Consider the following 11,681-nt stretch of genomic DNA (forward strand, 5'->3'; position numbering starts at 1 on the left):
GAGTTAAGCAAAGGTTATTCGCTTTTACAAGAAAACTACAATGTTTTGCTGATTGGGTGACAGGTTTTCTTATTTGTGTGTAGAGTTTTGCAAAAATAGTCAATAGTTACAAAAAATGTGCTCAAGCCATCAGAAAAACACTGTAAGAGGTTATCTGGCTCTGGTATAATACCCAGTAAAAACCAGTAGATGGCAGTCATGGCCACTTCAAGCTTCCGAGTGGTTTATTAGGAGAGGCTCTGTGCTGTTTCATGAGGTATGATGCAAAAAGAAGTCCTGTCTGAGTCACGTGTTCACAAGTTTCAAGTTTCGGACACCAGTTCTTGTTGTGATGTTAAAGTTCCGATTGTGACCCTTTAGACCAATTAATCAAAAAGTAAGATCAGGTGTCAAAGAATAGTATTCTTCTCATACTGGTATTAGTCCAAGTGTTTCAGTCTTAAGTACTAAAGCTTTTCTGTACAGCTTACGGACACTGGACAATGTTTTTGCTGTTTTAAGTCTGCAGTTGCAGTCTAGTGTTAGTTTTCTGCACTGAAGAGAAATTTGTATCAGTTAGCCACAACCAAACAAGTCAAATTTTCCATCTGTCACTTTAGTGAAACTAACAGGACCACATTGAAAGAATAAGTGAGACCAAAAGTTTATCAATCATGCAAAGAAACCAGATCACACCTGTGGAAGCATGAGTCAAAAAGTATGGATACAATACAAATAGCATCAAAGCTACTGCTGTTATAAAACATACTAACATATTTATATGACAATTTCTGTCCTGGCAAATTAAAACAAACAAACAAACAAAAAACCCCACTTGAAATACCAGTTAAAAGTGTCTGTGATTTTTGAGTTCTTTCAGACAAAGGCATAAATAATATCAAAAAATTTTAACAAATAGATGTACTCTGGTCTGAGCGCTAAGTGGACCAGTTAGAGACCAGCAGCTGGACGTCAGTGGTTGGACTGGTGGACTACTTCAGTGAAGAGTAGACGACGTCTGGCTCTGGTTTAAAGTCTGAACACAAACACACACAGTTCAAACAACAGGAAACATGATTACAAGCTTTGTATTAGACAGATTCCCAGTTAAAGTGTGACTATAATGGGAATCAACTCAGGTTCAAAAACATGTTTCTTCAAATGTTGTTAAAACTTTAAGTCTTCAATTATACCTCTGTATGCCCAAGGATTCCTTTAACCTACATCTATCTATCTATCTATCTATCTATCTATATGTATATATATATAGATAGATATAGATATGTTTTTACTTCCACTTCATTCTCTCATTCTTAACCATTTCTCAGACACCACACCATGAATTGCTTACCCACCTTATCGTGGTGGAGGGGTTTGTGTGTCTCATGTTTACTGGGAGACACACAGTAAACATCGGCTAAGACAGGGTGCCATGTCTTAGCCCATGGGGTGCAAGCTGAAGAAAGGACTCATGTAGGCCCACCAGGAGGTGCTGTAGTGGTCAGGGGCAGTGCTGGCGGAGACCCTGGCGGATTTGATCCCTGGCCACTGAGGCTGGCAAGTGAGACATGGAACGTCGCCTCTCTGGTGGGGAAGGAGCCTGAGCTAGTGCATAAGGTTAACAGGTACTGGCGAGATATTGCCAGGCTCACTTCAACACATGGCTTGGGCTCTGAAATTAGTCTCCTGGAGAGGAGCTGGAACCTGTCCCAGTCTAGATTTACCCTTGGTGAGAGGGGCAGGTCTGGGGTAGGTATCTAGGTATCGCCTCGGCTTGTGGCCTGCATTTTGGAGTTTTCCCTGGTGGACGAGAGGGTTTGTTTCCTGCACCTTTGGGTCAGGGAAAGGGAACTCACTGTCATCTGTGTATATGCACTGAACGACAGTTCAGAGTATCCAGCACTCTTCCTCCCTCCCTTGGAGGGGTGGTTGAGGGTGCTAAACCTGGTTATCCTACGTGGAGTATCCAGTGCTCACGTGGACAAACACAGTGAGACCTGGATGGGTTCTTAACCTCCCAAGACCCAACCTATTCATTATGTCCTCTGTAGTAGGCAAAAAAAAATTAAACTGTAAGATCATTTTTTATTCTTGGTTCTCAGGAGGTTCACAGAGCCAGTGATGAAAAGCTTGGATAAGTTTGAGACTTTGTGATCACCATATATGAAATGTGATCAAAAGAGTGCGGCAACCGACCACTTTTCAGCCACCAGGAAGAGTAAATGTTTGCTCTGATGGCAATGTCAGTTCTAGATGATGTAGCCATTTAACAGCACATTGATTGCAGGAAGTTACTGCAATACAAATTGTTTACTGTGTGTCAAATATTTTCTTTTTTGTTTTTTACTCTTCTGTGAATGAATTTTCTTAGTAAGTTTAATTTGAATGTACAGAGTGTTCCTGAGTAAGTATGTCTTTAGCTTTGGTTATAATAAAAACTGGAAATAGTTAGATTAGCACTGTTCAAAGTTAAAAGAAATTACTTCAACTTGACAGGAAAAAAAAACAACTTGCTTGGCTTTTTTCAGAGTTAAAGACAAAGAGCAGCTGTACCTCTTGTCCTTTTTGGTCTGATGGCTAATTGTCTGTAAGTGGCATCTTTTTTTCTCACAGCTGAATACACTGCAGCTGGATCAGTGTCTGAAGAATCAAACACATAAATCACTTTAACAGCAACTCTAATAGTACTGTACACCTTAGGGTTAATTTTTTTTTCCAGTGCTTACCACCTCTGTTGTGAACAAACAGTTGACCAGAATGAACCCGTGGGTGTTTGTGCAAAAAAGGCAGATGACCGCAGAGCTTTTATCTTGTGTTAATGCAAACTGATGCACTTCACCACAAAGCACAAAGCAAACATGTTCTCACAGCATGAACAGTATTATTAACCAAAATAGAACACGCTGTACTGAACAACAGGAAGTTGCTGCTTTGGTTTTACATTCAGGACTCAAGAGAAGACAAAATTAAGCATTAACAAAACCATTTAAAATGTTCTGTCTGCTTTTTTATCCACCTTGATTTAACTAGAAATTCATCTTGCTAATAAAAGGGAACACCAAAACAAAATGGGCCTAATCTGAACTGCTTTGAAACTTGTCTCTCAGTTATGACACAAGTTTGACCGCACCTGACATCTGGCTATAGTAAGGTGGACCTGTGGCTGAGTCCATGCCATTAGCTACGGAAAAATGTTGCCTAAATAAAACGTCAGATGTGCAATATTTTAACTAAACTACAGATCCTTTTGTCCAGTGGTTTAACTGATGAACATTTTTACTAATCCTCACAAACACAGAATTAACATCTACAGTATTTCCTGTTTGTTTGAGTTGTTAGCTCAGCCCTTGTAGAAAAAAAATGAAAGTAAACTTTGTTGAGTGATTTTTTTTTCTACAAGTATAAATCTTCAGCATGTTTTTGTAAGATCTATGCCATAATACTGGAGAGGACAGGAACTCCATTACTCAGATTTTGGATTCAGGTGGATAAATGCAGTTTTCATCTTGGAGAATGCATTCAGTTACATTACTCCGGGTGTCTTTTGCTAGGTGCTTTTGGGTTAAAATATTTAGATGGATGCATTTATATTTGATCAATTTCTGCAGGAAATCCAGTCCTTATGCTACTGTAGTGAGGTTAGTGAGCACTGTCCACAGCAACTCAGAGTTCTTCCTGATGCTTGTTTGACTCCATCAGAGCTGCACTTTGATCTTCAATTTTGTTCATGTTTTTTAAGGACAGAATTTCTATAGCCAAGAAAGACAGGGTGTTGGAATCATTATTAGGTTCAGTGGTTTTAGGATCTCTGTAGTTTTTGCAGACATTGTGGTTTAAAGAATAAAGACCTCCACCTCACACTCAAGCACTTTGTGCTCAAGTATGAAACAGCTGGAATAAGAATTCAGACCTTCAGAAGTTTGATACTATCATTCTTAACTGGAATAAAGCAGAATGCACTCTGGGTTGAGATAGTTCCTTTACTAAAATGAAGGATTTCATGTGAAGCATTTTCTTAAGTATTTTGTCACCAAGACCACAAAATACTTGAACTCCTTGTTCAAGTATTTTCTGGTCTTGCTTATGAAAGACTGGTGCACCTCTATAACACAGATGTAGTGCTATGTTATATTTAATGGAGAGATGAAAACAAATGCTTTGGGTTTATTGGCTAATCTACATTCTTACTATGGCCATGAGCTCTGTAGGAAGATACCAAAAAGAAGATTAAGGGTAGAAATGGCAAAATATGCTTTCTTTGTGTCTGGGCTCTCTCAAGAGTCTCAGCTTGGTCTATTAGAATGGGCTAAAAGGGACTAGATTGAAGGTGATTGAAGGATTTGAGGATCTTTCAGTTCACATCCTAGGTGAGGTACTTTAGGGAAAATAGGAAGCCTAGGGCAAATGCAGGAAGTGTTCAGTTGGGAATTCTTCTGTCCTTCCAGTTGGGAATTCTTCTGTCCTTCCAGAATAACAGATGTTATAAACTGAAGCATTAAAACATCTGTATCACAAAATGTTTTAATGTTTTTCTGTGTCTGAAAGTCCTGCAGGATCTTAGCTTGATAATTTTCAATCACCCTAGAGGGCGTGTCTCATTTTCACCTCTGGACTGTACTCAGCACAGATATTCTTGTATGCTATGGTAGCCAATTGGTTATGTCGTTCCCTGTATATGTGAGTGCTACATGTTCAGAAGTTTGTAGTTTCAGACCACAAAAAATTGAATGCTAACGAAAAGAACTGATTGGTCAGTAGGTGGTGTCCATACAGTTTTCAGAAAAGACCTAAGATTTAAAGGAATTGTTTAGCCAAAATATATTTTTGAAGTTTGCATGTTAAAAGTCTGTTTGTGACGTTGTGAAGGTTTCCCACAAGGACTAACGATAACTAAAATGATGCTTGGGATTAATTAATAAAAAGGTAGTCCAGCCGTCAAAGACTAACCCCAAATTTTCCATTTTATAATCAATTTAAATGAGAAAAAAAAGGCAAAATTGTTGAAACCACTGGAAGTTTCTCACATTTAAACTAATTTAAACACATTAAAATGAAAATGTACACCATGTCACCTGCTGCTGGTTGGTTTCTGAGTGTCCAAGGACATAAAGTGTTTCAGTCTCAATCAGACACATCCTGTACTGAAGCTCTGCTGTGAAATTCATAGTATTGAATGATGTCTTTGCTGTTTCCTGTACTGTGTTTGTTTCCTGCATTAAAGAGAGATGTGCATCAGTTAGCCACAACCAAACAAGTTAAAGTTTCCATGTGACATCTCAGTGAAACCCACAGAACCACACGACGAAATTGTCACAACAAAAAAATAATATATTTTTTTTAATAATGCAAAGATATCAAATAATATCAAATACGTTGGTGTCATAAAATAAACTAACATTTGTATATGACCAATTGCATTTCAATTAAGAAAAATTTGTTTATTTTTTAATTATTTGAGTATAATTTGGTTAGAAAATGATATGAAGCATATAAAAATTGTTTCAACATGTGGATGTCCTCTGGTCTGAGGTGCTGGGGGGACCAGTTAGAGACCAGCAGCTGGACGTCAGTGGTTGGACTGGTGGACTACTTCAGTGAGGAGTAGACGACGTCTGGCTCTGGTTTAAAGTCTGAACACAAACACACACAGTTCAAACAACAGGAAACATGATTACAAGATTTGTAGTTCAATCAAGACCTCCAATCTCCACCTCTCTGCATCACACACAGTCCCAGTTCAAACTGGTATAGCCTAACTGTATTGGGAATCACATCAGCTTCAAATATTGCTAAGATTTTACCTGTGTCTTACTCAGCTATGAAATTCATAGACGCAGACCTTCCCTGTAATTTTAAAGCTTTCCAGCTTTCAGTCATCATACTGGTGCATGTGGTTTATCAGTGGTTATATCAGTGGTTTCTCTCCCCTCCTCTCTCCAAGCCACAGTTATCAACTCCATTGAATAACATTAAAAATTAAAAGAAGGAAATGATTTCTCAGACAGGCTGAACATTCAGACCACCACCACACACAGTTTATATGTTGCGTGTCTTTTTCCTGTCTTCCTCTCCTCACCCCCACCTGGTTACAGCAGATGGCCGCCCCTCCCTGAGCCTGGTTCTGCTGGAGGTTTTTTGCTGTTAAAAGTACATTTTTCCTTGCCACTGTCACCAAAGCGCTTGCTCATAGGGGGTCATCTGATTGTTGGGTTTCTCTGATTTTTCTGTATTATTGTAGGATCTTTACCTTATAATGGAACGTGCCTTCAGACTATCGTTGTCATCTGGCGTTGTACATATAAAATTGAATTGAACATGTAGTATCCAAACAGTACCTTCCTGGATGATGTTCTTATAACTAGGACTGCACCAAATGGTTTACATTTTTCTAGTTGTTGTGTTCTACCCAGTGTTACCTAGTATTCAATGACCCAGTATTCTGGATTGTTGGTTTAGCTTGCATGTGTGACATCCCTGCTCACTGACAGTGATTATTAGTGCAGAAACAAAACTTTGGAGCAGAGAGGTGGTCCTCCCTGATTATCTGTGACTACCTGATGACATTGTGTTAGGATTAGCTAAATTACACAAAACAAAAATATAGACGCAACGCTTTTGTTTTTGCTCCCATTTTTCATGAACTAAACTCGAAGATCTGAAACATTTTCAACATACACAAAAGACCTATTACTCTCAAATATTGTTCACAAATCTGTCTAAATCTGTGTTAGTGAGCACTTGTCTTTTGCGGAGATAATCCATCCCACCTCACAGGTGTGGCATGTCAAGGTGCTGATTAGACAGCATGAATATTGCACAGGAACAAGGAACAGGAACTGATCTGTTGTGTACACCGATCCAGATCATCCCAAATATGCTCAATGGGTGACATGTCCGGTGAGTATACTGGCCATGCAAGAACTGGGATGTTTTCAGCTTCCAGTAATTGTATACAGATCCATGCAATATGGGACCGTGCATTGTCATGCTGTTTCACTAGCTGGGCCCACGTCCTCATTTTAGGTTTGACAGCATTTTAGTAGGGAAAGGTGAATGCTTGGACATGACTTGAGCTGCGGTTTGGGGGAGGCCTCAAAGGGGACTGGCGGCGGCTCCCAGAACTGGCAGATCCCCAAAGAAGGCATCCCTTAGAAGCACTAATAACCGTGTGTTATGAAGGTCGAAGACCTCAGCGGTAATAATTCGATTTTCAATTCAACTTATTTATACAGCACCAAACCACAGTAACAGACGTCTCAAGACCCTACAATGATGTCTAGAGGAAAAACCCAACAATCATATGACCCCCTATGAGCGAGCACTTTGGCGACAGTGGGAAGGAAAAACTCCCTTTTAACAGGAAGAAACCTCCAACAGAACCAGGCTCAGGGAGGGGCGGCCATCTGCTGTTGGGTTGAGAGAAGGAGAACAGGACAAATATAAGGGCAGGGAGAGTGAACGTCGCTCCATGGAGTGGAGTGGATGAGCTCAGACAATAAGGAAGGAATGACAAGAGAAGCAATCAAAGAAAATTGCGAACAACGGAAATCTTAATAGATGAATGAAGGGAACCCTCAATCAGGTAGCGATGTGGCTCGACTTTGAACTGAAGCTCTGACAGAGAAGTATGCTGGATTTTGAGATCTGAGGTAAGGCTTAAGATAAGATAAGATAAGATAAGATAAGATAAGATAAGATAACCTTTATTAGTCCCACACGTGGGAAATTTGTTTTGTCACAGCAGGAAGTGGACAGTGCAAAAGTTATGAAGCAAAAATTAGAATAAAATAAAATAAGAATAAATACAGTACACAACTGTACAGAATAGAATAAAATAAAATACTATATACAGTAGAATAAAATAGAATAAAATATACAATAAGATAAAAATAGAGTACAAATGCTATATACAACTGAGTAAAAATACAACAATGCCAGAAAAGATTATTGCACATTAGTGTTATTGCACATGTGTGTGTTTGATCAGTACATGAAACTTGCATGAGCTTGTCTTTGAGTAGAAGATGGAAAGAGGGTGCTTAGCTGGTTAATTACTTCAGATAAGGTAGCAATAACTACTGTGCTGATTTCTGAAATGAACAGAAGTTACAGCAGCAGCTTGGGAAGGGTTGATGAATTGAAAGACTGATTAGAGGAAAATTATCTTGTATAATAATAACCCCCCAAAACGCCAGAGAGCAGAGTGTAAGACCACTGAACTTCATTGGAGATGATAAGCCGTTTAGACGTGGTCAGAACCATGAGTCGGCTTAGAGAGAGGTCTCGATTGATTGTGTTGAGGGTGGACGCAAGATGATGCTAGTGAAAGCATGTGACAGGTGAAGAGACACCAGGAAGACTTATGCACACGTCGTAGTTTGGATGTCTTAAAAGGAGCGATAGAGGACAGAACCTGGCATCCCAGTTCCAGGAAGGTTCGCTGGGGCTTTGCGAAGGCAGGAGAGATGGCAGACAAACTGGCATCTCGGTTCCGGAATGGTTTGCTGCTACATCTTGTGGAAGACTGGACAAAACTGGCATCCTGATGAGAGGATTTTTTTTTTTTTTTGTGCAAGTGATTGATGGCAGAAGCTGCCAATCGGATTGGCCTATTCCTATTATTCATAACCCCACCGCCACCATGGGCCACTCGATCCACAACGTTGACATCAGCAAACTGCTCACCCACACATGACGCCACACACACTGTCTGCCATCTGCCCTGAACAGTGAAAACAGAGACTCATCCGTGAACAGGATGCCGCTCCAAACGTGCGAGATGCCACTGAATGTGAGCATTTGCCCCCTCAAGTCTGTTACAACGACAAACTGCAGTCACGTCCAGACCCCGATGAGGAAGACGAGCATGCAGATGAGCTTCCCTGTTGGGTGGCTGGTCAGACAATCCTGGAGATGAACATGCTGGATGTGGAGGTCCTGGGCTGGTGTGGTTAGTTACACATGGCCTGCGATTGTGAGGCCAGTTGGATGTACTGACAAATTCTCTGAAACCTCTTTGGAGACACCTTATGGTAGAGAAATGAGCATTCATTTCACAGGCAACAGCTCTGGTAGACATTCCTGCAGTCAGCATGCCAATTGCACGCTCCCTCAAAAGTTGCGAAATCTGTAGCATGGTGGTGTGTGGCCTTTTATTGTGGGCACACCTGTGCAATATTCATGCTGTCTAATCAGTACCTTGACATGCTACACCTGTGAGGTGGAATGGATTATCTCCACAAAGGACAAGTGCTCACTAACACAGATTTAGACAAATTTGTGAACAATATTTGAAAGTAATGGGTTCTTTGTGTATGTGGAAAATGTTTCAGATCTTTAAGTTCAGCTCATGAAAAATGGGAGCAAAAACAAAAGCACTGCATTTATATTTTTGTTCAGTGTAGAATGGAAACGTGAGGACATGAAAAGAACAGCTACTTTTTGCTCTGTTCAGACTTAAAGACAAAGAGCAGCCTTACCTCTTATCTTCTTTGGTTTGATGGCTATTTGTCCATAAGTGACATCTTCAGTTCTCACTGCTGAGTACACCACAGCTGGATCAATGTCTGCAGAATGAAAGATGTAAGTTAGTTTAAGGATAGTCCATTAGTTTAACCTTGGATTCAGAAGCAACAGTGCAGTTTTCATCTTGTAGAATACATTTAATTACGTTTCTCTCTTTGTCTTGTGGTAGGTGTGTGTCCCATTTTGATCTCGGGACTTCCAGGCCATACTTGCACCCTGCTGTTCTGAATTGTATCAGGAGCTTTCTTGTCTTGATGTCAGTGGCTTCTATCTCCTCCTTTACCAGCTTATTATCCCAACGGGTTTTCTGACCACTGGCAGGGTGTAGCTATTATTTATCTGGATCAGACCTCCTGAGAACTTATCCTTAACCTATCCTCTCCAGGTAATTGGCGATTGAGGCTTTCCTAGCCGTCTGTTCATGGTTCCCATATCTATCTAGCTGGCTATCTTGACAAGGTCTGGCAGAAACAATTATTTCACAACTACCACCCATATCACGTGACAGAAAAACACAATGTTACCTCTGAGGTGTTTGATTGCCCTTTGCTGATGATGTGATGATTTGATGTCACTATATGTGATGTCATCTGTGAAATTATCATTTGCAGCTTCTTCTTGTTCAGCTGAAATAATGACATTTAACAACTGTCATAATTCTTGTATAAAGAAATTATTTTGGAAAACAATTCTATGTTTGTAATTTTCAACAAATTATAATTACTTCAATGGGAAAAGAATGTCAATCCAACAAAGTAGCAATAGTAAATTTTTTAAATCATTCAGCAAACCAATTCTTGTAAGAGTAGGAAGTCTGAGTCTCACCTTCAGGTTTGCTGTGAACACATCGTCTCACCAACAGAACCAGTAACACCAGTAGAACCACAACACAGACTGATCCAACACATGACAACACAAAGAAAACAGGAGGAGAGAGTGATGGAGGAAGAGTGATGGAGGTGGAACAAGGAGCAGTGGTGGATGTAGGTGGAGGTGAGGATGTAGGTGGAGGTGTGGTGGTGTGTTCCCCTAAAATAAAGCAAACACAGTTGTTAGATTTGTATTGCTTATTGTCATTTATGCTTAGAAATATTCACTCATATATGCTTAGAAGTATATAATCATTTGTAGATTGAAAAGAATGTCTCATCCCAGGAGGTCTGTAACAACTCTGTGTAGCATGAAGAGGGGAGTGCGTTCACTCCTCTTCAGAGTGTTCTGGCATAGATCACACACCTCCTAGGAGAGGTCTTCTCTTGCTGATATATGGTATAGCAAACACACGTATAACTGTTTGAGTGTAAGAGCCTTTTGTTTAGATGAACCGCTGGACTTCCAGACCAGCAGGTTTAGGGAAGTCTTTATGGGGTCACACTCTGACCCCCCCCCACACACACACACACACACATGCTTACACAACGCACAGGCAAGGTACTCTTTGTGTGTATGTATACGTCATATGTTAATGAACCTATGCATATTCATGTAACCTAAATAAAAGAGCAGTGTTACGGGAGGGCGGACGAGAACAACTGGGGTCAAGCGAAGGAACGACGTTTGTCCAGTTGGTCTCCCTCATATACGAGAATCATAAAGAGCTCTGCTTGGTGGTCAATGCTTTTGCTGTGTAATTACATTATCTTGAACGTTCCAGCGAATAGGTTTAAGCTAAAAACCTATCAACAGTCATTAAGTTGTCATCACATTGTGAATGTTGAAAGCTGCAGAAACACAGACAGGTGAGTGTGTCACCTGTGACAGTGATCCAGCTGGATGGAGACTCTCCATGACCGCTGATGTCACACTTGTAGAGGCCTTCATCAGACCTGGAAACATGCTGGATGGTCATGTGACCTGTAGGCTGCTTCCTGATGAGGGAGCCATCTTTATAGAAAGCAGCTGGGAGGTTGGAGGGAGTGGTCTTTGTTTTACAGAGCAGAGTGACGTCATCTCCCTCCATCACAGGGAGGACAGGACTCTGCAGGATCACTGATCCACCTCAACACAGAGACAAACTACAGCATTTCATCCATTTACACACAGCTTCATCAACACTAACTCCACACACTCAGCTTACCAGTGACTGTCAGGTTAACCATGTTACTGATGGGACCCTCTCTGGACTCACACCAGTAAACTCCACTGTTCCATGTTGGAATTTGACTGATGTTACAGGA

At 40.6% G+C, this 11,681-nt stretch overlaps 1 long non-coding RNA gene across 1 annotated transcript; it reads right to left on the reverse strand.

The window, feature by feature from the left end:
- Positions 1–5,593: 5,593 nt before the first annotated feature.
- On the reverse strand, positions 5,594–10,132 carry LOC112846099 (uncharacterized). The gene is made up of 3 exons (XR_003218929.1): positions 10,029–10,132; positions 9,459–9,545; positions 5,594–5,609 (listed from the first exon to the last, which is right to left on the reverse strand). It is a non-coding gene; the product is annotated as an uncharacterized LOC112846099 (long non-coding RNA).
- Between the last annotated feature and the right edge of the window lie 1,549 nt (positions 10,133–11,681).

The sequence above is a fragment of the Oreochromis niloticus genome, linkage group LG3 (genome assembly GCF_001858045.2).
Source record: "Oreochromis niloticus isolate F11D_XX linkage group LG3, O_niloticus_UMD_NMBU, whole genome shotgun sequence".
Taxonomy (NCBI): domain Eukaryota; kingdom Metazoa; phylum Chordata; class Actinopteri; order Cichliformes; family Cichlidae; genus Oreochromis; species Oreochromis niloticus.